The 25,116-nt window shown below is 40.0% G+C and overlaps 1 protein-coding gene across 3 annotated transcripts in view; it reads left to right on the forward strand.

The window, feature by feature from the left end:
• Nucleotides 1–25,116, forward strand: part of DPYD (dihydropyrimidine dehydrogenase) — a 1,270,977-nt gene that overhangs the window by 282,809 nt on the left and 963,052 nt on the right. Inside the window, exon 1 of one of the 3 annotated variants that reach the window (XM_033915765.1) lies at nt 17,791–17,809. The exons of the other annotated variants lie outside the window; for them this stretch is intronic. The gene's annotated coding sequence lies outside the window, so the exon portion shown is untranslated. Of the gene's footprint in view, nt 1–17,790; nt 17,810–25,116 lie in introns of those variants that run through there. 3 annotated transcript variants of the gene reach the window in all.

Genomic DNA, 25,116 nt, shown 5'->3' on the forward strand with positions numbered 1-25,116 from the left:
GAGTGCCACAGGGTTCGGTGCTTGGACCCGTGCTCTTCAACATATTTATAAACGACCTGGAAATTGGTATGACAGATGAGGTGATTAAATTTGTAGATGATATGAAGATATTCAGAGTAGCGAAGACATAGGAGGATTGCAAAGACCTGCAATGGGACATAAACACACTCGAGTAATGGGCCGCAACATGGCAAATGAGGTTTAATGTGAATAAGTGTAAGGTGATTCATGTTGGCAACAACAATCTTATACACGAATACAGGATGTCCGATGCAATACTTGGAGAGACCCCCCAGGAAAGAGACTTGGGAGTACTGGTCGAAAAGTCAATGAAGCCGTCCAGAATGCTAGGAATGATTAAGAAGAGGATCACAAACAGATTGGTGAAGGTTATCATGCCGCTATACCGGGCCATGGTATGCCCTTACCTGGAATACTGCATCCAGCAGTGGTCGCCGTACATGAAGAAGGACACAGTACTACTCGAAAGGGAACAGAGAAGAGCGATTAAGATGGTTAAGGGGCTGGAGGAGTTGCCGTACAGTGAGAAATTAGAGAAACTGGGCCTCTTCTCCCTTGAAAAGAGGAGACTGAGAGGGGACATGATCAAAACATTCAAGATAATGAAGGGAATAGACTTAGTAGATAAAGACAGGTTGTTCACCCTTTCCAAGGTAGAGAGAACAAGAAGGCACTCTCTAAAGTTAAAAGGGGATAGATTCCGTACAAACGTAAAGAAGTTCTTCTTCACCCAGAGTGGTAGAAAACTGGAACGCTCTTCTGGAGGCTGTTCTAGGAGAAAACACCCTCTAGGGTTTCAAGACAAAGTTAGACAAGTTCCTGCTGAACCAGAACGTACACAGGTAAGGCTAGTCTCAGTTAGAGCACTAGTCTTTGACCTAAGGGCCGCCGCGTGAGTGGACTGCTGGGCACGATGGACCACTGGTCTGACCCAGCAGTGGCAAGTCTTATGTTCTTAACTCACAGCAAATCACTCAATTACCAAATATCAAAAGTGTGGAACTTGTTTCCCATTGAAATTCACACAGTATGTATAATGTTTCACAAAAATCTAAAAACATGTTTTATTTTTAAAAGAAATCCCTACCAAGGATCCAAAGAAACTTAGACCAATAATACAAGTCACCCAAAACAAGGTTAATGGTCAGCTGCTATTTATGATATATTACCTCACACTGTATGTATAATTTTATAACAGTCTGATAACTTTATGTAGCATGTATAATTCTTTATAACATGTTTTTCTGTATACAAAATTATATGTAACCATATGTTGCCTGTAACCCGCCTAGAACTCTAAATAATGATGATTTGGCAGGATATAAGATTGCACATAACATAAAATTTGCATGCATGCTGTCATAGTTTTATAAATACTTATTTCTGTACACAAAACTTGCAAGAACAATTTTAAAAGACATTTCTTCAGATAAAACAGTATTTTACACAGTAAGGGGTCCTTTTACTTAGCTGCGGTATAAAGTGTCCTTAGTGTGCCCTTATGCAGGTTTTTCCCACATGCTAAGACCATGTTTACTATAGCAGTAAAATAGCCAATTCTCATTTTATGCGTTAATGGCCACATGCTAATATCTCCATTAGCAAGCAGCCATTCAAAACAATTAACATGTTACCACTTAATACCTATTTTATAGGTGGTAAAGCCTCGCATAGTATTCCGGCACTCATCAGTTAGTGGATGGTCATGTTGTTGAGCTAACTAGTTAATGAAGAAACATCCACTCTCTGCCCCCAAATAGGACCCGACCGTGTAAAAATTTAAACCATTTTTTTAGCGTGCAGTTAGCGTGCACAGATTAGGAAATTACCACAGGACATGCTCACATGCCCAACCATCTTTTTAAGCTGCTTTTAACTGTGCACTGTGCTTACTGCAGTTTAGCAAAAGGATCCCATAAGATGAGTTTTTATAAAATTGTCTTCCCCATATCGCAGATAAACTTAACATTCCTCTTGTATCATGCAAGTTTTCCAGAACTGCGCAAAGGCATTAAAACATGTGCTTATAGCCTGTTTTTATGCTAAGGTAGGAAACGTGTGTGTCTAAGAGCAGGTTTAAATATATGTACCGTATACAATACGAAGGGGTAAATTTTGAAGTTGAATTATGGGCTAAATTCTAAATAAGGCGCCTAAAGATTTGGTGCTGAGTAGAACAGCGTAGCACAGTTCTGCAAGGTGTGTGTTACCTTTTATAGAATCACACTTAGCACTTGTGTCACATAAGTTAGGTACAACCTTTTGGGCCGGCTAAAACAACACTTAAATGCCTGCAGCTAAGTTGTGTGCACATTGGGCATATTCTATTGTAGGGTCATGAAATGGTTAACTGTTGTTTAAAATATTGCTCTGGCCTACATAGCTGAAAACAGTGTACAATCTATTGACTTCATCTGCCTGAAATGTATGTCCCTGCCTTACCACATTGTAAGCTAAATAGATAAAAGTTTGAGCCATGATGTACCCTACCCTCCTGTACATGTAACATTTAGAACTGAAAGATTTAGATAAGCAGAGAAATGAGCTAGTTTCACTATTACTTTGGAATGTCCTTGATCTGTCCTGGCTTTGCCCATGTGGTACACCGACAACTGCGCATGGGACAATTTTGCGGCGTCAATCGTGCCCCGTCAAATGCACACACCGACAAGTGTGCGCAGGACAATGGTGCCCCATCAATCGCACTAGTGTTAGGATAAGATTTAGATGAGGATTATAGGAATAATCCTCATCTAAACCTTACCCTAACACTAGATACCAATAGTGTGTGTGGGGGTTACCCCCCTCAAAAGAGAGGGTTACTTTGTAACCCTCAAAGAGACAAAAGCGCCATTGTCTTGCGCGCACTTGTTGGTGTGCACATTTGACGGGGCGCAATTGACCTGCGCACATTTGAAGGGTCATGTGCCCATGCACATATATTTTGTAGAAATATGCTTTCTGAGTTGCACAAGTAAGTTTTAATTAGTGTCAAGGTGTTAATTGGCAATTATTGATGCCAATTAGGCCAGTTAAGGAATTACCCCTCCCTCCCCCTTTTTCAAAACTGTGCAAGAGCTTTTTAGTGCTGGCCGGCGCACTGAATGCTCTAAGCTGCGCCGACGATCATAGGAACTCTGACTGTCAGAACAGCGCAGAGCATTCAGCTCACTGGCTGGCACTATAAACCTCTTGTGCGGTTTTGTAAAAGTCACGCACATTGGCTATGAACACTGATTGTGTGCACACAACCTGAGATGCCATATATGCAGTAGAATTTGGAGGTATGTGCAAACTATTTTGAAAATTCACTGCCAGCCACAAAGTACCTATTAAGTCTAAAGAAGAAATAACACATTTTAGTAAGTCTGGCAAGCTCAGAAATTTTGTTTTTATTTATGAGTTAGTATGATCATAATAGGTAATTCTAAAAACATATGCTATTTGTGTTGGATGGGCACTGACAGTGAGATGCGATTTCATTTAATCATTAAAACTATACAGCTTTAGCATATAGGCATGAAATGCTAAAAATATCACAGAACAGAGCAGAGGAAAAGCAAGGTAAATATGAATTTCATTTGAACTGCTTCTGGCAAAATTCCCCCAGGTAATTCTTTTTAAAGGGTGATAGGACTGAAAGATTTATTGATCTCAACATACTAGACAAGCTGGCAATGTGCATAACTGATGTCAGTATTCGTTCTGTTAACAAAAAAATTATGGTAATAATAACCAATCTAAAAAATAAAAAAAATCACAAGGGATCTGAGCTTGTTGTCAACCTCTTATACAAAATGGTAGCTAAAATTAGAGGATTTTTTTCTTCCTGTAACAAATTGCTTAGTAGCACAAAGTTAAAGGAAGATACTAGACCATGCTCAGATCTTTATATTAACAGAACGCTACTGACTTGTTTTTTAAGTTGTGATCTTATATTACAATGATGCCTCTCAAACTTGTCCTGGGGGAGCATCAGTTATTCAGGGGTAGAGAGAGACGTGGGGACAAAAATTCATCCCCATCTCTGAATTTTCATGCCCTTCCCTCACGATCCCCGCAGTGAAGGATATTTTTCATCCCTATCCCCTCATCATCTCCACATTTTTCATCCCTGTCCCCTCACTGTCCCCACAGTTTTAGTTTTCTTCCTCACATCTCTCCACTCAAAACAGAAAGATGATTTTATGCAATTTTATGGGCCTAAGGCATTGCAAATAAACAAACGTGTGTATGTGGTAGGGGTTTCTAATAGAGAATGACACGGTGACAAAATTCATCACCGTTCCCGTCCCCGCGGATAACCGCGGGAAATAATCCCATGTCATTTTCTAGTGTCTATTTCAACCTCAGTCCTTCTACACCAGCATTCTTCAAACAAAGCTTGAGGGTCAGTGGTTGTGGCCATTCATACTCTGATTCTTATGGGAGCCAAGGATAATGAAGCCATTGTGACATCACTGATGTGATTGGCTCTTAGGCACTGGTGGAATGAGGCATTATGACATCACAATATCTGCTCTGGATACCAGAGACTGTCATTCTGTAGTGTCTGTTTCAACCTCAGTCCTTCTACACCAGCGTTCTTCAAAGCAAAGCTTACGGGGCAGTGGTTGTGGCCATTCGTACTCTGATTCTTCCCTCTCTCCTTAAAGAATGACATGAAGATGGTTTCCCGCAGTTATCCGCGGGGACGGGGACGGTGATGAATTTTGTCACCATGTCATTCTCTAGTTTCTAACTTTTATTTTGATTGAAAGAGCATCAATAAAAGTACAACTTCTGAGGCATGCTAGGTTCTGCACTGTGCACGGAAAACCAAACATCAGCTCAGTATTTTAGTCCAGTTCTCCCCAAAAATTTAGTTCATATTCATTTTTCAAAATCGTAACAAATAAAAACAAGGCTTAAAAAAAAAAAAACTGTGAGCAAAACAAACATACAAGGAGGCCGCTGAAACGTTGTCAGCCCAACCAACAACGTTGGGGCAGTCTCCACCAACTGCAATACACTTAGTCTAGTAACTTTCTATTGTTTTCATTCCTTCAAAAAAAAATATGAACAAAAAAGTGGAAAATCGCAGGGCTAAGTGTATAGCCCTTGATGGAGACTGTCCCAACTTTGTTGGTTGGGCTGAGAACTTTTCAGCGGACCCTCATAATTGCAAGCATATAAAGTGCAGCCCTCAGAATATCGCACACAAATAAGTTAGGACCTCTTTTACAAAGTCACGGTAGCGACGCTGCCACTGAACCACATAGGAAGTGAAGGGCTTTGGTGCATTTATTGCAACAGCATCACTACCACAGCTTTATAAAAGAGTGCTTTTCTCTCAGTCATTTCCAGGAACACTGAAACCTATACAGGCAATTCTTAACATTAACTTATAGAACATGGGGCTCATAATCGAAACAGAAAAACGTCTAAAAACCGGCCTAAATCGGCACTTGGACGATCAGTAACAAAAGTCATCCAAGTGCCGATAATCGAACCGGGTTTTAGATGTATTTAAAAATGACCTAGGTCCTTCACAGTGCTGATGAATGACCAGAGCTAAAAGGGGCATTTCAGGAGTAGTGTCGAGGGCGTGATTTAGGTGGGATGTGGGCTGTCCTAGACTTAGACGTACTGCATGTATAACCAAAAGTTTTACAACACTGCCAAGACGGAACTTGGACGTTGTGACTTAGGCCATCTAAAACCAGGTCTAATCCACAGAAGTTATCCAAAGTGACCAGATAAGCACTGCAGACACAAAGTACAGACCCCCCACACACAGCCCCAGTGATCACTGACCTCCCCCCCCCTAAAAATTATAATAACTTTACATATCTGCCTCCAGAACATCAGCACCTGGCAGCCTGGCATAGGAAAGCCTAGTAGAGCTGCACAGAAGTGGCTTAAATGGTCTTGGGGGTAGGTTAGTGAACCATGGAGAGAAGGACCAAGGCTCATAAACCACTCTAATCACTGCATTCATGGTGAAAAATATGCACCCCCCAAAAAAAAACCCCAAACTCTTTTGTACTACCATATAAGTGGCTCCTGCAGCCATAGGAGCTATTGGGGTGGTAAATAGGTGGGTTTAGTAGATTCTGGGGATGTTTTGGGGGGCTCACCATGACCTATAAGGGAGCTGTAGTGAGATGTTGATGATGGACCTTTTTTGTGAAGTTCACAGCAGTGCCCTGTAAGGTGCCCCACTACTCTGGTGCCTTGTTTTAGTGTCCAGTCCATCACTTTTCTTGCCCCTGCCACACCCAATAGGTCTTTTTCTAGGCATTTGTGACTTGGGCAAATTTTGGGATGAAAATGGGGTGTAAAGATGGACGACTTAAGGTCTGGGCGATCAGACGGCTGGATGTACTGTTGGACAATTTTTGAAAAAAAAATATGCTGGACGTATTTTTTGAACATGGACTTTTCCCGTGTCTGACTTTGGGCGACTTGTGGCTTAGCCCCAAACAGACTTGGACGTTTCTTTTGATTACGGTATGCCTCTCCTCGGCTTTTTGCCCTTTCAGCGAGAAACCAAACAGCCCAAACAAAAGAATATCAACATCCACTATAACTGCTCAAGTTTATCATTAAGTTTTAGAAATATTCTTGTTTCCAAGCTACTAAACAAACTGGATTACTTGTGCCAATTTTTAGAATTGCCACCTATACTGTCATATTCCCAATGCTCACTCATAACACTAGACATCATGATTTTTGTTTCCGTAAGAGATTGATCATCATCAAAAAATCTAAAAGAAACACCCACAAAAATGACATAAACCATTTTCTATAATGTGTGGTTTTCCAGAAATTTGTTATGATACTGTGTCAACATGAAAAAACAAAACAAAATTGGCCCACAATCTATATTCAAATTCAAGTATAATTTTGAATTTAGGTATGTTATATGAAGAAAAGGATTGAAAGGAATAGTATCAGTTCAATTTAATAGTCATAAATCCACAAATGTGGAGGAAAACCTTTGAACTTAAATGTCATTCCTCCCATGGACATTCAGTATGAGCCATGAAAAAGGCGCTCGATATATCTCAAAGGCTCAGGTAGTAACCTTGCGATGACTTGCATCATCCAGACTTTTGTCTGGGTAAAAGTCACTGCCTCATACATCATGTTAAGTCCATGATATGGGAGAAGAAAGACTTTAGATGTGGAAGAATAGTGTATAAAAAATTTTTTTGAATAAATAAATCACCAAACTATCCCTAACAATCCTTACTCCTAAAGTGAAACCACATAAATCATATAATCTCCCAAAGCTGGTGTAATAAAATGTCAATGGCTAAAATTGCCTGTGCTCCAATATAATGTCCATATATTAGTAGAATGCCTGTGCTAGTTCAACGGACAAAAAAATTTTTTTGTGTCAAAAACACCCCAAGAAAAGAAAACTCAAAAAATTGTGTAAAACATAAGAAAAAAAGAGTCCAAATATATAAAATCGTAAACTCACAAACTCAAAAAGAGCTAAAAAAGCACCTTGTGAAAAAACTGTAACAAACAAGTGAATCCTGGGCATACGCTGGTCAAAATTTAAATCAAGTTCTTCAAAGACCAGAAGTTCTTAGGAGGATTATAAAAAACTATAGATAGAAAAATAGTAGAAAAAATGTTGTATTTCCCCCTAATTGTGCACTAGCCCCAGAGTTTTTGAAAAAATAAGTACTAGGTCAAATAAATAGTACTTAGCTTCGAGTGTTGAAAGAAAAAAGTGTCCAACGTAAATCTCCACTCAACGAAGCTCCGTTTCGTCGCCTTCATCAGGAGCGGGGATCCGGAGTAGTAGAAAAGCGACAGGCTGAAAATAAAGCTGTCAGCTGCTTGGGCAATGGTTAGACATTAAAGCCATCAACCTCTCTTAGTGAGGAGCGATTCCAAATAATACCGTCTCCTCTGAACAAAGTAATGTTAAAAATGGCGCCTCGGGAGATTAAGACGCCGCGGGAGTCCAGATTAGGCCACAACCCCCTGTTGCCAAAATGACGTAAGAAAGTCAATAAACTTAAGAAAATGTATGTATTCCCATAAATTTAAATGATAAAACATTTATCTACGTTTTCACCTGAGCCTTTGAGATATATCGAGCGCCTTTTTCATGGCTCATACTGAATGTCCATGGGAGGAATGACATTTAAGTTCCTCCACATTTGTGGATTTATGACTATTAAATTGAACTGATACTATTCCTTTTAATCCTTTTCTTCATATAACATACCTAAATTCAAAATTATACTTGAATTTGAATATAGATTGTGGGCCAATTTTGTTTTGTTTTTTCATATATTTTGGACCTTATTGGCCACAAAGTCCTTTAGGGTTTTTAGTGGTTTACTGTGTCAACATGACATCACTAATAAATGAATTCAGTTGACTTAAATTTATTACAATATTACTTAGTACTATTTTTATAAATTGCTTCTGGGAGCAGGTGACAAAAAACTAGTCATAAGAACATAATAGCCTTACTGGGTCCATCTAGCCCACTATCCCGTCTTCATTGAGACCAATCCAAGTCACAAGTACCTGGAAAACCCCCAAATAGTAGCAACATTACATGCTACCAATCCAGGGCAAGCAGTGGACATTGCATGACCGGATGGTTAATTAAACTGAAATGATGTGGAAATGTATTAATCATACTGATACTTTCTGCTACATTCACGGTGAGATCTATCTGAAGGTGCAAAGAAGAACCATGGACTCAGTTGGAGAAGAAGGCCCATGAACTGCATTTTGGGTGTGAAGTTGGCAATCAAAACAAAAGCTGGGCTCTCCATATTTGTTGCACATCATATCCAGTTAGCCATGCCATTTGCCATCCCGATCATATGGAGAGCGCAGAAATGTACACTTCATCAAGAAGGAATGGTCATTCCTTAAATGCTTGTTACCTGGCTAGAAGAATGTAGCACATGAACCCCTTTGTAGCTAGGCAACTACATCAACAGAGCTAGGTTGACCTAGCGCATTTCGGAAAGGAATTAAGACAGCACTATTCAATAGATTTATCTCCTAATCAGTTACCGTTTCTAAAATGATTAACACCATGCTGATAACTTGAGAAATATGTGTATTGTACTAATTGCATTGTATTGTATTTTACTAATTGTATTCTGTAATTCGCTGACTGTACTGTGACATCCTCGCTGTTTGTATTCTGTAATTCACTGATTGTCCATCTCTCTTCACTGTAAACCACCTAGAAGTCGTAAGATTGTGGCGGTATAGAAAAAATAAAGTTATTATTATTATTATTATAAAGATCTTCCTGCCATCCCTTGATATCAAGCTGGGACTCATGAAGAACTTTGTCAAAGTTGTAAATAAGAAATGGAAAGGATTTCAGTAACTGACAAAGAAATGTACCTTGTGATGGTAATGCCCAAATTAAGGAAAGCATTTTTGTTGGTCTTCAAATCAGGGAAATGATGGACAGTGAATTTGAGAAGCTCTTCCACAACACTGAGTTGGTGGCATGGGAGCCTACGAAGAACGTCGTACAAAACTTTCTGGGAAACATCAAGGCACCATACTACGCTTTACCCATTGGCAACATGTTCAAAGCCTTTCAGATGATGAAGTACAATAAGTTACTAAATATTTATTTCTTACGCATACCCTTTGGATTTCTTCCCTGCCAATCTCAGAGGTGTCGGTAATGAACACGGTGAGAGGTTTTACCAGGACATTGTAACAATGGAAAAACAGTACTGGAGGAAGAGGAGTCCAGGCATGTGGGCTCATTAATGTTGGACTTAAAACAGAGAAGTTCCTGACACTGAATGTAAACACAAATCTGACACAAAATGATTTTGACATTGCTGAACTGACAGTTTTATCACAGTGCACATTATGAAGTAATTATGCTAATTCACATTGGTTCTATGCGGACAGTGAAGTACACATTTCAGTCAAACCCTGTATGTCAGAAATATTGCTTCAGGGATGTAATTTATATTAGATTAACTCATATTTTTTGAAGAAACTAGTACTTTTCTGGGGGTGGGGAGGGGAAACTAGAGTAAGTGGTAGAAACAGGGAGAAGAGAATAAGAGGTGGTGTTTGGGATACAGTAGGGGTATTAATACAACGATTGGAACAGTGGAAAGAAATTGAGAGAATGAGTCAATGGTGAGGACTGAGCAGGGGAATGAAAGGGAACGACTGGTATAGACAGAGAAAGGAATTGAGAGAGACAGTGCTGGGTTCATATGTTCCTTAAGGCAGGAGGTGAGATGTAGCAAAGCTTCAGGACAGAGGTGATGGGGTCAAACTGGTGAAAGATAATTTTGCAGGGGCAAGGAAAGTGAATGGGTTTCTTCAGTAGATTTAACCAGGAGTTATCTAGTACAGCATTTTTTTTAATGTTCATCAAACAAGCCCTAAAATTCTAGGTTTAGCTTGACTTTAGTATCATTCAGTGTAATGACAGGAAATTCTGAGCTTATATGAGCTTGTACTTATATTATCCAAGACATTTATGTTCCATTTATTGAAATTATAATTTTATCTTGTGGGATAAAGCAGAATAAGAGACTTTCCTTAGAGTACTACTACTATTTATCACTTCTGTGGTGCTGAAAGCCATACATAGCGCTATACATTTGACATTTAATAGACGGTTCCTGCTTAGAAGAGCTTACAATCTAACTTGGACAGACACGCAGACATGACATATATGGTTAGGGATGTAGCACCCAAGGTGAGAGGAGTTAGAAGTTGAAAGCAGTCTTGAAGAGGTAGACTTTTAATACTTTTTGAGCCCCTGTCCTGGACACAGCTTTTATGGATCAGTTTATTTCCAATTGGCATTTTTATCCACCTATCTTTACCACAGGGTTTCATAGGGACCCCTGAAGAAGACATTCTGTCGAAACATGAACCGTGTTGGATCCAGGGTCCAAAGCTTTTCAGCGGACTCTGTCCTAGAGGTTTTTACGTGGTTTACCAAGTTTTAATATTATTTTAATAATGATAATAATAAAGTCCATCTCAGGAACATCATTTCTCCACATTTTTTTTTTGTTTCTTCTTTTAATACTATCAACAGCTAGGAGATCAGAGGAGGTTTAAAAAAATTGTGACTTGGCTTTAAAATTTGTAAGGTGCCACTCTAAAATAAGACCAGTAATTCCAGTTGATCTGAGGGTAGCGTGGCCAAGGTTGTCAGCTGTAAATTCCACTTGGGCTTGCTGGAATAATACAGTGAAGTCAATCTACAGTTGTGGCTATATCTAAGATATATGGTTGAATTGTATGAGTTTACTTGTACAATATGGGCCTTTATTCATGAAAGGCTTTTCTCATAATCTTCTTATGGAAAAATACATTTTTATTAATTAATATCTTTATCTTTTGGTGTGGACATTTTGATGAAAATAAGCGTACCCTACAATACTGTTTAATAGTAAAATGCTAAAGGAATTCTAATTTATTTTTATTTTTTCTGTTCGTCAGCTCATTCTTAGAATATTTGCAGTACTTCACTTCAGGCTCTGAAAAATTAATTTCATTTTCCCATTTTTTTTTTTTTTCAAAACATTCTGTTCCTTGCCATTTATAAACCAGACGCTGTAGTGGTTAAGCAGCCATTTTTCTCAATGGAGGAGGGTAACTAGTGGTGTAACACAAGGATCTGTACTGGGATTGGTGCATTCAGAGTTGGGGAATCCTTTGGCATGGTGTAGGTGCCAGCTGCGTCACAGGGTGTGAATTTTCCCTGGACTTTCTTCGGCTCCTCTGGAAAGTGCATGCTTCGGACCCAGCTTGTTTGACGCAGCCAGCGAGCGCTCGGTTTCTTCGAAGCCGATTATGCCAGTGGCAGAGATCCTTGTTCAGGAGACTTCTTGTCTGGCTATGACAAAGCTCGAATGCATTAGTTGACATATAGATTTTATGCCTCTTCTGTCTCCTGGCGCAGTTTCTATTTTGGATCCTGCTGCTGCCCTTGCTTGGATGAGTCAGCCTGGTTGCCCTGAGAGTCTGGATTTGGGTGAGGACCCCTCTAGCCACAGACTTTTTAAGGATGTCTGTCTATTATTTTATTGCTGTTGATCTGAAAGAGCTCAAATTAGAATCTCCACTTTCCTCATCACAGTGTTCAGTCATGGACCATTCTAATGTGCTATCCTCTTTTTTTCCATCACATCCACAGCTTCTTGGTCTGGTTTTGGAACAATGGGATACACCAGAAAGCTCTTTCCGGCTCTCGAAAGCTATGTCTAAGCTTTATCCACTGGCTCCTGATTTTCAGCAGTTTTTTGAGCAATCTGAGGTGGATTCTGCCATGGCATATATTACCAGGCTCAAGGCCCTCCCTAGCAATGGAGAAGTAGTGCTTGTGGACTGTAATGCTTGTGGACTTTATATTGAAAAAGCTTTTTGAAGTAGCTTCTTCTGGTATCAAGGTGATGGCAGCAACCTCCTTTGCGGCAATCGTTTGTTACACAAGATTGTACCACTAACATCTAAATGTTTAATATTTCACTCTGCTTATTTACTCAAAGCCATTTCAGATTCTTACAAATATCCTTTTTGACTTTGTAAAAAAATCTCTTTATTGGCGAATGCAATACAACACTGCACAATACAACACTGCACAATACAACCAGAATTTAAAAAAAATGATAAAAAGAAAGAAACACAGCTTCCATGCAAATGCAGAGCCTCAAATACATTCTCTCCATTTTCTATATGCACTACACAAGAGAAAGGAGAACTCAGCCCCTCTGATGCAACTTCCTGTTTCCACCTGGGCAGATCATGTCAGAGGGAACACTTCAGGCTGGGCAGCCGCCTGCAACTTATGAAAATGGCTGCTGTGCTGGGGCCCCACTTAAAAAGAAAACTGTGATTTGGAAAGGTGACTGCAAAGGTGAGAGGAAGGGGGAAGATGTGCCAACAAAGGGAAGAAGTTGAATGGCGCTTGAGCTTTATTATATGTCATGAAGAGCATGTGGGAAAACAGCAGTGGTGGGGAGGTGAGGAGGCAGGCTACTCAATGGAATTGGGGTAGAGGGAGAGGGGAGGAACAGGCTACTCAATGGAATTGAGGGAGAAGGGAGGAACAGGCTACTCAATGGAATTGGGGTAGAGGGAGAGGGGAGGAACAGGCTACTCAATGGAATTGAGGGAGAAGGGAGGAACAGGCTACTCAATGGAATTGGGGTAGAGGGAGAGAGAGAGGACAGGATACTTGAAGGGCTCAGGGGTCCCCTCTTTAATTTCTGCCCTGGTCCCCAGAATGTTTAAAACTGGCCCTGCCTACTGTCCCCTACCCCTACTATCGTTTTGCAAATATACCTTAAATTTCTCCCAAAGTGTACAATATTTTTTTCTCTTGTCCATTTGACACTGGTGAAGCCTAGTGTGTAACCATGTGTTCATTTTTAACATGAGTGAATGTCAGTGTTGAAGTGGAAGAGGATTGTCCCTTACCCAGGGTTGTAGTAATGCTTTCTTACCCAGCATGAGAGCTAAAAATATGAATTGCCATTTTGTCACCTTCAACAGTCAGATCAGAATTGAGCCCCAACAACAGTACCTTTTAAGACCATTCTAGTGAGGTACCAAAAACACACTCCAAGCTAAAAAAAAAACAACAACAAAAAAACACACAACCAAAAGTCGTAATTTCAGGCATTCCACGAAGTAGTGAACAAGGGTGCCATGGACAACATGACGTTTATTACTTGCATCATCTTCCACATTTTGATGGTGGTTGTAATCAACGTGGCGTTACAGAGCTAGAAGAATATTGGATCTATTAAATCCCACTTTTGGTTGACTTCGATTTATGTAATTGATGGTTGAATAAAACCAGGTGCTATAGTTGGAATAGCATGCTAAGATTGTGCAGGTTTAAATGTGGGTAGGTAGGGGAATGTTCTCCTTTCTTCAATTTTTTTTTTTTGTGTGTGTATATGTGTGGGGGAGGGTCACTGATATCTCTAGTACAGTATTCTGTTATTTATATTGGGAAGGCTATTATCCAGTATTTTCTTTCCTTTATTAAAATTTATCTCACTCCTTTTGTTTTGTTTGCTTGTGCAGTTTATTCTGTTTACACTATTTTATTTAAATTCAACAAGCAGTTTGAACTAAAAACAAAACACTAAAACATACAAAAGTAAGCAATTAGATCAATGATTAAATCTGTCTTCATGCAAAATAAGCAGTATACCAATAATAAAATCAGTCTGAAAAGGACCATTATTTCCAAATTTCAGCCTAATTGTTTTGTTATTTATTTAAGTTTCATCCTAAATTAAGAAGACCAGTGAATTTAAGAAGTGTGTGTGTGTGTGGGGGGGGGTTTCTTCTAATTTTCTAAAAGTGGCATAATCTATACTCCTGGTAAATGCTGAGTTCAATGGACTTCATTTTGTACATGAGAAAGTTCTCTAGTGTGTTCCACTATTTTTACACCAGTTGGAGAGAGAATCTGCAAGAGAATTAGCTCTGCTTATCTTAAATGTCTACTTGGAATATATGAGTCATAAGTGTTTTCTCAAATATTGTGGGCCTCTGTTATTTATCACCTTAGATACCAAGGACAGAAACTTAAATTGTTCATAGAATTCAATTGGTAACCACGGAAGTAAATTTACTGCAGGAGCAACACGATTCCAAGGATGCAGAGTTACTAAAACTGCACCACTGAATTCTACAAGCTATTTTCGGGCAACTCCATTAGCAATAATGTACAATAATCTAATTTGTTCAGTTACATGCATAAGAATGGTCAATTAATGTATCTTGCTATTTATTGACCCACTAGTGTTCTTGTTTCACACATACACTACTAGAACAGGGGTAGGCAATTCCGGTCCTCGAGAGCCGTAGTCAGGTCAGGTTTTCAGGATATCCATAATGAATATGTATAAGATGGATTTGCATGCACTGCTTCCTTGAGATGCAAGTCTATTTCATGCATATTCATTGTGGATATCCTGAAAACCTGACCTGGCTGCGGCTCTTGAGGACTGGAATTTCCCCCAAATATCTTGAGTCATGGAAGGCAAAATCTAGAAAATCTTTCTGTATTTAACTGCTGCACTGCCAGCATTACTCAAGTGTAGAAGTCAGGTACCATTTGTGCCCTAAAGGTTTACTCCTACTCTTTGGAGTTTCACTTTATTTTGGATCAGAGGAACACACAAATAGGCCTATTTATGAAGCTGAATTAAGAGCCACATTCACGTGGCCCAACATGTAGCAAAGTAATGAGCTGTATAATATAGAAATGCATGCAAAGTAGCTCATTACAATGTAAAAGGATTAATGTGTCTTGCGTTAACCCATTTACTTCTTATTAGGGCTGTCAAGTAAACTATATTTCTGGAGGTGTAATTAAATTTCCTTAGTGCAGAAGTCAATCCACCTAATATTCAATGCCACCTCATATTTAACTGATCAGGAACTACTCCTGTCAGTTAAATAGCGCTAAGCTGGCTAACTGCTAATATTCAGTGTGAGAAGATCGCTGAATATTTGCATTTAGCAGCTAAACTGAGTCACTTAAATAGCTGGTCTATAGCAGCTAGAAATTTAGCCAGCCAATGCTTAATATCACCTTAGCTATAGGCAGTGGAACACTTTTTTGTTTGGGGGAGGGCGAAAAGCTCCATCCCAGACCCTGCCCAAGCTCCGTCCCAGACCCCTCCCCCTAATAGTACTAATTGTAACACCAATTTTTCCCTTTCATTTTTTCATCTAATATAATAAAACCCTAAGCCGCGCATGCGCACTCTTACCTGTATGCTCCCGTTTTCCGTGCGCTGTAGGTCCCCGCAGGTAGGAGTGCACATGAGCGGCTTAGAGTTTTGTTGGCTTCAGGCGGCGCGGAGGCTGTCGGCCGTGGCGGCTCTTGGTGTCTGCAGGCCGCGGCGGCTGTCGGTACCTGCAGGCCACAGCGGCTGTCGGCGGAGGGCACACGCGTGGTAAGGGATGCTGCTGGACAGGGGAAGAGACAGGGGAGAAAAAGGAAGGGAGACCTACTGCTAGATGGGGAGCAGGAAAGAGGTGCTGGGGGAAGAAAAAAGAAGGGAGGCCTACTTCTGGATGGGGGAGCAGGAAAGAGGTGTTGGGGGAAGAAAAAGGAAGGGATGCCTACTGCTGGACGGGGGAGCAGGAAAGAGGTGCTAATGGACAGGGGAAGAGACGGTGGGGGAGAAAAAGGAAGGGAGGCCTACTGCTGGATAGGGGGACAGGAAAGAGGTGCTGCTGGACAGGGGGGAGATTAAAAAAAGGGAGAAGGGCTGCTGCTGGATAAGGGGAGCAGTGAAGGGGTAGTGGTGGACACAGGGAAGGTAAAAGGAAGGGAGAATGGGTGGACAGCCGAGGAAAAAGAAAGACAGAAAGAAAGATAGAAATACAGAAAACGGCTAAGGAGAGAGAGAGAAAGAAATAAAGACAGACACACAAACATATATTCTAGCACCCGTTAATGTAATGGGCTATAAGACTAGTATATATATATATATATATATATATATATATATATATATATACATACACATACACACACAAACAATCTTATTAACAACACATCATGGTTAACCACAAAATTAAACTATGCAAAGCACACTGTATATTTCTCTATGAGCATTGGAAGCAGCGCGGGCCATTCAGTGCGGCTCATCGCACTAAAAAATGCTAGTGCAGTTTAATAGAAGAGGCCCTATGTTTATGTTTATTTAAACTTTATATACCACCTTTACTGAAAAAGCATGCCAAAGTGGTGTATATAATAAAACTAAAATTCAGAAAAGGAATGCCAAATTGAAACAGGAAAGCTCATACAACCAAGAAATACACCCACACTTTAATTAAAATAATAAATAAAATACAATAAAGATATATATTTAAAAACTCACAGTTCCTGAGAAGCCAACATTCCCTGAGAGTTCCTAAGGGCCAACTGAAAAAAAAACAGTTTTTAACAAAATTTTATTTTTAAAAAAATGATGTTTCCTTACAGAGAGATACTGGGAGGGCATTCCAAAGAAGTGGTGAAGTATAAAAGAATGCCATAAAGTGGGTAGATTCAAGGTGGACACAAGAGGATGATGGCATGAAGATGTGTTGCTTGCAAACCAAACAAATGGGATAATGTGAAGAAAGGTTTGGACAAGTTCCTGGAGGAAAAGTCCATAGTCTGTTATTGAGAAAGACATGGGGGAAACCACTGCTTACCCTGTATTGGTAGCATGGAATATTGCTACACCTTGGGTTTTAGCCAGGTACTAGTGACCTGGATTGGCCACCGTAAGAACGGGCTACTGGGCTGGATGGCCCATTGGTCTGACCCAGTAAGTCTATTCTTATGTTCTTATGCTAAGATTTGCCAGATAGGATGGTGATTGCTCAAAAATGGCCCAATGTGTCAATATAAGATTTTAAATTGAATACAAAACTGGACCGGAAGCCAGTGTAATTTAGACTTATTTGGTCTTGGAGCAAAACAAAAAGGTACTTAACTATGTATTAACGATGCACTTTGAATTGTAATTTTGAACAGAGACTAACATAGGGTGAAGAACAGAACCATAGTCACAGACACAGTAAAGTTTTGTCCTGGGTGGAGTGTGGTGGCTGTTCCACCAACTTTCTGTTACCCATTAAAAGAGGGTTCAGTGTCCATGTTTTGCTACTTTATGAAGTGCTATGAGGAGAAATCTCTCTTCCCCCCAGAACTGGTTAAAGGAGTTTAAAAGGAGGGATAGTTTACATATGGTTGGAGTATGGAGAAAGCCTAATGCCCCAAACTGTAAGTATGTTTGTTTGCTCTACAATAGAGGAACCAGGAGGCTCTGGAATTAACTGGCCTGTTATGTGACTAACAGTCAGAAAGTAATCCAAGGAGATTGCAATAAGAAAACAGGGATTTATTTTATTTCTTCCATTTGTGTGTCACACATACCTATACAAGCTCTACGCGACATTACAGAGGAAGGAGTTAAAAGAGGGTAGGGAGGACTATGGAGGGCAGGAAGGAGAGGAAAGAAGCATGTAGAATATTTCATAGAAATTCCTAATATGTAATATGTAGAAAGGGATCTTGGGAAATCGCCCCGAGAGTATATGGAGACTTGTTTCTGAGCTTTTTTACTTATTGGTCAAACCTTGTCTATGGTACTAAAAGGTTAACTACCAACCAGAACTCCGATAAATTTGCTAGTGAGGCAAGATCCAAACTGCCCTTAAGTGCTGGGGGCCCATCACACTTTCCATAGCCCTTGCTCTCAGCTGATTTTCATTGGGGTGGCTTTTAGGTAATTTATGGTATACCTAGTTTGCTTTCCAGTTCTAATCCAGTCTGGGATTTCCTCTTTCTTTTAGGTTTCTACTTCCTTTTAGAGAGCTTGATCCCCTCCTTCCAGGGTTTTCTAAGCCTGTCTCTAAACTATGGGGTAAGGCAATATCCTCCTGATTAAGGCAACAAAGTGATTGTACTGTAGGAAATAAGCTTTATTTACGGGCTAGAAAATATTCCTGACCTATGCCATGAGGCCCAGTTCAGACAGAAAAATATTCCAGAGGTGTCCAAATGCTTTGGTTCTGGACAGTGTATTTCTTGCAAGTTGTCCTTGTATATATGCTTTGAGATATGAAGTTAAATATGGCTTTCTAAGCCTATTTTATTCTGGTATAAACTATGATTGTTGTATATGTTTTGAAGGATGGACTAGAAAGAATATATAATCTGGATGAAATCTGACAGTTTGACTACAACTTGAAATATTGTGGGGGTTCTATTGATTGTGCGAAGTTAATCTCGGCATATTGTTTTCCTTTTCTTCCTGATTTATATTTTTCCCATGGATCCTCCTTCCTTATTTTACTTTGTGGACTTGAGGGGATGCATCAATACATTTTCTTCCATTAATATGCATAACTGTCATATGGGTATGTACTTTTTTCTGTCGAGTTTGCACTTGACATTAATCTAAAATGCAAAGCTAAACAAGAAAAAAAAAACACCCCAACCTTAAATGTGGATATAAAACAGCATTTGCATTGCAGCAATCTGCAAAAGGCCAAACTATAGCTGGTTTTTAAAGGATTTTAAACAAAACTTTTTGTGACAGATGGTAGGATTCAAGGTCTTCCAGGCTGACAAACATCTGTTTGTTTGAATATAGACGGTTTGTATAGCTGCTGGCCACCTTTACTACATTCTGTCTAACTTTGTAGACAAGAAAAACATGTTCATCGTGTTATTGAAGACCACTTCCTAGCATTGTTTTATTCCAAAACTATGAAACAGATCCAGATGAAGGTATCTAGAGATTGGTGTTTAAATTCCCCTAGATCTTGTCGTTATTTATCTAGTGCAAAGAGACGTCATAGTGCCAGCTGTTAACTAGAACATGTACTAATAAACTCTTCAGAGCTCATGTGACAAGCTGTTGGGATAATGCAAGTGCATAAAACAATTGCTTTTCTACTTGATTTTCCAGGCTAATAAGCAACAAGACAGTAGGGACAGCCACTGAAATGCCATGGTACATAGGAAGAGTAAAGTTAACAAAAAAAAAAAAAGTTATAACATCTCTAGATAGTGCTGGAGAGGAACCAGTTGTTATGGTGCATGTGGAGGTTAAATTTTGGCTTTTTTAACGGTAATTTTAGGTAAGTCTTTAAGCTTCCTATGGCTCACTAGCACAATCCAACCATACAGAGGTTGACATTCAAAATGATTTAAACGGCCAGAAACGGTTTTGGGCCAGTTAAATTGCTTGTTCGGGATTATCTACAGTTCTTAAATGGTTAGTGCCATCAATATCACCAAAAACCATTAAACTCAAAGCTGGATATTCTGTGGGTGGCCCATAGGTGGAGACGGTACTTATACACTTCAATGTTGATATTCAATATTTAACCGCCTAGGTTTAAGGGTTAAATCGGACAGCGTAAAAATCAGTCCTGTCTATTTTTGTGGTGCTGCTTATGCAATTAAATGTGTCGTAATCCAAGAAAAGAGACCAAGGGCTCCTTTTACAAAGCTGCGCCAGAGCCTTAATGCGTGGAATAGCGCACGCTAAATTGCCGCACGCGCTAGCCGCTGCCGCCTCCTTTTGAGTAGGCGATAGATTTTTGGCTAGAACGCACCATAGCGCGTGTTAATCTGGTGCGTGAGCTAAAACCGCTAGCGCACCTTCATAAACGGAGCCCTAAGTCTTAGAAATGGAGTTATTCAGCCGGCTAAGTAATCAAGAAGATGCTGATTCAAATGCAACAAACCACCTCTTTCTACCATTTCACTTGCCAGAGATACAACACTTTGTTAGTTGAAATTGTGTATCTGATAAATAATAATAATAACTTTATTCTTTTATACCGCCATTACCAGCAGTTCTAGGCGGTTTACATAAAAGAGTACTGAACATTCAGTGAAAAGTACAACTGTGTACAGACTACCTGGTTACGTCCTCAAAAGGGATATTCAATGTCAGCTTGTTTCAAGCGAGCAAGGAGAGAGTGTGGTGCAGTGGTTAAAGCTATAGCCTCAGCACCATGGGGTTGTGGGTTCAAACCCAAGCTGCTCCTTGTGACCCTGGGCAAATCACTTAATCCCCCCATTACTCCAGGTACATTAGATAGATTATTAACCCACCGGGACAGACAGGGAAAAATACTCAAGTACCTGAATAAATTCATGTAAACCGTTCTGAGCTCCTTTGGGAGAATGGCGTAGAAAATTGAATAAATAAATAATATCTAGGATTTCACTGGCCAGCTAGTGCATTCTGAGTTAAGCTGACACTTAGCATTAACTGAGCACTGGCTAATACATAAAGATAGGACAGGTATTTATGTGGTCCTACCTATGTGCTAACCTTGCTTAGCGCTGAATATTGGGTATAACTGTGACCCAGCCCTGAGATAGACAGCTTGCACTTTTGTGCTAACTGCGAACATTCAGCAGAGATAACGGGTTATCTCCCGCTGAATATTAGGGGATAGCTGGCTCTCTGTAATAGAAACAGTGAGCAGTCGGTGACGATCTGTTGAACCGATTTGAATACACTGCACAACAAAGTTTTTGCTTCCTGAACACTGCTGGGTGTTTCTTATAGAATTTTGGGTGCTGATCATGAATATTACATCAAAAATTACCCATCACGTACCATTTCAGAGAAATCTTCAATTTTGTCGTGATTTTTTCTTATATTTGGATGCAAACAATTTTTTCTCCCATAAGTGTCTTATCAACAACGGTTTGTGCCGCCTGGGTATGTCCATGCATAAAATCTAGCCAGGTTGGAAGCTGTTTTATGGAAGATGACATCCTGGGCATGTCTGGGCAGGTCTGAACGAGCTTGCGCTGTCTCACCATGCTATAATGGTGGCTTCCATACACCGATCCTGCTCATTTGGTTAATATAGATAGTCCGTGTGTGTATATAGTATCAGTATAGTAAAGTATAGTAGTATAGTAGCTGTAGCAATATAACAGTAAGTAAGCTTGATGCTATAGACGTTTTGGTGTCGGGCAATATGTCTCGTCGGTGTCGTAACAGCCGCGACACATTCTGCTATATCTGTGGGGAATATACACTTACGCCTCAGAGACGTTCGATGACTGCCCTTGTAAAGAAAGCCTATCATCTGTATTTTGGCTGCAAAATAGGTGATCAAGACAAGCAATGGGCGCCTCACATTTGCTGTGCGACATGTGCTGTTAGTCTGAGAGCCTGGCTCAGAGGTACTCGAAAGACGATGCCATTTGCTGTTCCAATGATATGGCGAGAACAGAAAGACCATGTGACGGACTGTTATTTCTGTTTGACTAATGTGTCTGGTTTCTCTGCCAAAAACAAGAAGTCAATTGAATATCCTAATCTGCCTTCAGCAATGAGACCCATGCCACATGATGACAGTCTTCCAGTTCCGAAACCACCAGAGGATTGGACCTTAGACGAACCAGATGAAGAAACTGCAGTGCAGGGTTCTAACAGTGACATTGACCCGGATTTTGAACCATCCTCATCAGGCGATCCACATCTGATAACACAGTCCGAATTGAACGATTTGGTCAGAGATTTGGGTCTGTCAAAAGCAAAAGCTGAGCTGCTAGGTTCGAGACTGCAGGATGGTGTTTGCTATCACCAGGTACGAAAATTTCTGTGTTTCGAGACCGGCATCATGATATAACCAAATTTTTTGCACAAGTCGACAGTCTCTGTTTCTGTTGTGACATTGAAGGATTGTTCTCGGTCTTTGGTTGTGATCACAACCCGGAAGAGTGGCGTCTTTTCATTGATTCGTCAATGTTAAGCCTGAAAGCTGTTCTGTTGCACAATGGCAACGTTTATCCTTCAGTACCTGTTGGCTATGCAGCACATATGAAAGAAACATATGAGAATATGGAAATGTTACTAAAGTATGTCCAGTATACCAGGTATAACTGGAATATCTGTGGAGACCTCAAAGTCGTTGCTCTGTTACTAGGACTGCAGCTTGGCTATACAAAGTACTGCTGTTTCATCTGCGAATGGGACAGCCGAGACAGAGAGTCGCACTATTCTAGAAAGAACTGGCCACTCCGTAAAAAGTTAGTTCCAGGACAGAAAAATGTAGCACATGAATCGCTTGTTGACCCGACAAAGATATTTTTGCCTCCTCTTCACATTAAACTGGGACTCATGAAGAATTTTGTGAAAGCAATGAACAAGGAAGGGGAAGGTTTTCGTTATTTAAGACAGATGTTCCCAAGAATAACTGATGCCAAGATCAAAGAGGGTATTTTTGTTGGCCCCCAGATCAGACATGTTATGAGTGACAAGCGATTTGAAGATCTGTTAGTTGGGCCGGAAAAAATTGGCTGGAAAGCCTTGAAAGACGTTGTTGACAATTTTCTGGGCAATTACAGAGCCCCAAACTACATTCAGCTGGTAGACAAACTTCTCAAAGCATACAAGAGAATGAAGTGCAATATGTCACTCAAGATTCATTTCCTCCATTCACACTTGGACTTCTTCCCCGCAAATCTCGGTGCTGTGAGTGACGAGCACGGTGAAAGGTTTCATCAAGACATAGCTACGATGGAGAAACGATACCAGGGCAATTGGAATCCGTCAATGCTTGCCGACTATTGTTGGATGCTACAACGTGATGCACCAGACACTGAATATAAAAGAAACTCGGGAGCAAAACACTTTTAATTCTGTTTCATTTAGTCGCTTGTGCGAAACGTAAACTTGACTATATATTTTATTGTCAGTAAACATAAAAATGTCTATTTCTCATAGTTCTTACGTGATGCAGTAAAACCAAAACCATATTTGAGCATACCAAGTTGGTACCTGTCATAATCACCAAAAACTTTTCAGGAATCAAGACTTAACCAAAAAATTGTTGTGCAGTGATATCGGGTCCCCTGTTCTTAAATCTTGCAAGGATATATTAGCACAACTGAGAAATCTGACGGTGTGGTTCCTTTTTCTTGTTTACTTCTACTCCAAAGCAAATTTGAAATCATAGGGTTACAGTTGTCACTAAAGAACTATTACACCCTGCACATTCTTATTTCATTAAGGTTTATGCCAGTCTCTTTTTGTCCTTCAAATAAGTTGATAATGCCAGATGTCTGTGTTGTGCATAAAGACATGGCTTGAAGCTCAAGATTATTATATTAAATGTAATATATTTTATTAGAGAGCAGAGCTATCCCTGTAGTGCATTCCAATTACTAAAGAGTACAGCAAAGAACAAAAATACGAAAATGCTGCTTTTCTATTTGATTCAGTAAGTTTAGCACAGCAAGAAATGCAGATTTCTTCCTTACAAATGTGTCAGGCACACCGTTTGAAATGTTATTGCAAATAGTTATGTTAAAGACTTCATAAATAAGCTCATAACTTCAGTGTAAAAAGATAATTACGTCTGATGAAAAATCCCACATTTAATTATTTTTATTCTGCGAGCACTTTTTTTTTAGTTTTTTCAATAATTGTCTTTAGTCAAACAAAATAAGTCTCAGCTTTCTTAAATTTGGGACCCAAAAACGTCTTCTACGCTGTCCCCCTAATTCTATGAAAAGCATTGAAAATTGCGTGCACAAATTTGGGTGCGTACCCAATTTGCATATGCAATTTAATTGAACAAGCTAATTAGCACCAATAGTTGGCGCTAAATAGAATTTATAAGTTACACACATGCGTTTAGGCGTGAGTCAAAAAGAGGGCATGGAAACGGGCTGGTTGTGGGTGTTTCTTTAAGGTATGGCTGTAGTTATTGAATAAGAGCATCTGTACCTAATTTTAGGCACAAGCATTTGCACCACATTTTCATTGGTTCTCAGGTGCAGTTCCCATGCAAAAGTGCTATTCTATTAGCTGCACCTAACTTTACGCACAGTGGAGAATTTAGAGCTTTCTGTACTTTTACTAAAATACATTGGGTTTTTGCAAAGCCTGTTTAGTAAATGCAGCTGTCATGTCCAGCATCGGTCCTGCATTTAGCACATAGGGCACATACTTACTTATCACATGAACCCCACGGTATATGCATTGACAGATGGTAAACTTGCACCCATGCTATCTGAGAAATGTCACTCAATGCCAGCCCAAAGCAGATAGAAAAAAAAAAAAAGCCCACATCTGTCACAGTGCCACAGCTTGACCAACTTATACCCAAGCTCTTGATCGAGATTCTTAATCCACCCCCTTTCAGAACATATCTCCAATTTGATTCCTCCATCCAACCCCTTTCTTCTCGGAGAGTGCATGGCCCCATTATTAATCCCCTTAGGGTCTGATTCTGAATAGGACACTGGTATCGGTGGCTGCTGATCGCATGTCAATCACGCTCCGGCATCTTATGCAAAATCGTGCCTATACTCCGCGACAGACACCTGAAATGTAAGCCAGCATTTTGCAGGCCTACATTTCAGGTGTTTTTCTCCTGTCTATGGACACACATATCAACGCTTAAGCCCGCCCAAGGTCACTTCTGGGTGAAACCATACCAACACCCTGCCTTGGGCATCCCTAAGCACGCTATACGTCTCTGTAGACATGCTCTGGAGGCTTATAATGTAGACATCCTCAGGGAGGGTTTTTTAAAAAT

Source organism: Geotrypetes seraphini, chromosome 12 (genome assembly GCF_902459505.1).
Source record: "Geotrypetes seraphini chromosome 12, aGeoSer1.1, whole genome shotgun sequence".
In the NCBI taxonomy this organism is placed as follows: Eukaryota; Metazoa; Chordata; class Amphibia; order Gymnophiona; family Dermophiidae; genus Geotrypetes; species Geotrypetes seraphini.